This window comes from Triticum urartu, chromosome 3 (genome assembly GCF_003073215.2).
Source record: "Triticum urartu cultivar G1812 chromosome 3, Tu2.1, whole genome shotgun sequence".
In the NCBI taxonomy this organism is placed as follows: domain Eukaryota; kingdom Viridiplantae; phylum Streptophyta; class Magnoliopsida; order Poales; family Poaceae; genus Triticum; species Triticum urartu.
The window spans coordinates 209,028,998-209,031,029 of record NC_053024.1 but is presented as its reverse complement, the minus strand read 5'-3'; positions in this window follow the sequence as shown (position 1 = coordinate 209,031,029).

Here is a 2,032-nt window from a genome sequence, read left to right as displayed (position 1 = left end):
AGACTGAGTGCTTCTACTGCAAAGGGACTGGTCATTGGAAGCGGAACTACCCCAAGTATTTGGCGGATAAGAAGGATGGCAAAGTGAAAGGTATATTTGATATACATGTTATTGATGTGTACCTTACTCATGCTCGCAGTAGCGCCTGGGTATTTGATACTGGTTCTGTTGCTAATATTTGCAACTCGGAACAGGGGCTACGGATTAAGCGAAGATTGGCTAAGGACGAGGTGACGATGCGCATGGGAAATGGTTCCAAAGTCGATGTGGTCGTCGTCGGCACGCTACCTCTACATCTACCTTCGGGACTAGTATTAGACGCGAATAATTGTTATTTGGTGCCAGCGTTAAGCATGAACATTATATCTAGATCATGTTTGATGCGAGACGGTTATTCATTTAAATCAGAGAATAATGGTTGTTCTATTTATATGAGTAATATCTTTTATGGTCATGCACCCTTGATGAGTGGTCTATTTTTACTAAATCTCGATAGTAGTGATACACATATTCATAGTATTGAAGCCAAAAGACATAAGTTTAATAATGATAGTGCAACTTATTTGTGGCATTGCCGTTTAGGTCATATTGATGTAAAGCGCATGAAGAAACTCCATGCTAATGGACTTTTGGAATCACTTGATTATGAATCACTTGATGCTTGCGAACCATGCCTCATGGGCAAGATGACTAAGACTCCGTTGTCCGGAACAATGGAATGAGCAACAGACTTATTGGAAATTATACATACTGATGTATGCAGTCCGATGAGTGTTGATGCTCGTGGCGAGTATCGTTATTTTCTGACCTTCACAGATGATTTGAGCAGATATGGGTATATCTACTTGATGAAACATAAGTCTGAAACATTTGAAAAGTTCAAAGAATTTCAGAGTGAAGTGGAAAACCATCGTAATAAGAAAATTAAGTTTCTATGATATGATCGTGGCGGAGAATATTTGAGTTACGAGTTTGGTCTTTATTTGAAACAATGCGAAATAGTTTCGCAACTCACGCCACCTAGAACACCACAGTGTAATGGTGTGTCCGAGCGTCGTAACCACACTTTATTAGATATGGTGCGATCTATGATGTCTCTTACTGATTTACCGCTATCATTTTGGGGTTATGCTTTAGAGACAGTTGCATTCACGTTAAATAGGGCACCATCGAAATCCATTGAGACGACACCTTATGAACTGTGGTTTGGCAAGAAATCCAAGTTGTCGTTTCTTAAAGTTTGGGGCTGCGATGCTTATGTGAAAAAGCTTCAACCTGATAAGCTCAAACCTAAATCAGAGAAATGTGTCTTCATAGGATACCCAAAGGAGTCTATTTGGTACACCTTCTATCATAGATCCGAAGGCAAGATATTCGTTGGTAAGAATGGATCCTTTCTAGAGAAGGAGTTTTTGTCGAAAGAAGTGAGTAGGGGGAAAGTAGAACTTGACGAGGCAATTGTACCTACTCCCTTATTGGAAAGTAGTTCATCCCAGAAATCAGTTCTAGTGATTCCTACACCAGTAAGTGAGGAAGCTAATGATGATGATCATGAAACTTCTGATCAAGTTACTACCGAACCTCATAGGTCAACTAGAGTAAGATCCACACCAGAGTAGTATGGTAAGCATGTTCTAGAGGTCATGTTACTTGACCATGACGAACCTACGGACTATGAGGAAGCGATGATGAGCCCAGATTCCGCTAAATGGCTTGAGGCCATGAAATCTGAGATGGGATCCATGTATGAGAACAAAGTGTGGACTTTGGTTGACTTACCCGATGATTGGCAAGCCATAGAGAATAAATGGATCTTCAAGAAGAAGACTGACGCTGATGGTAATGTTAATGTCTACAAAGCTCGACTTGTTGCGAAAGGTTTTCGACAAGTTCAAGGAGTTGACTACGATGAGACCTTCTCACCCGTAGCGATGCTTAAATCCATCCGAATCATGTTAGCAATTGCCGCATTTTATGATTACGAAATTTGGCAAATGGATGTCAAAACTGCAGTCCTTAATGGATATCTTAA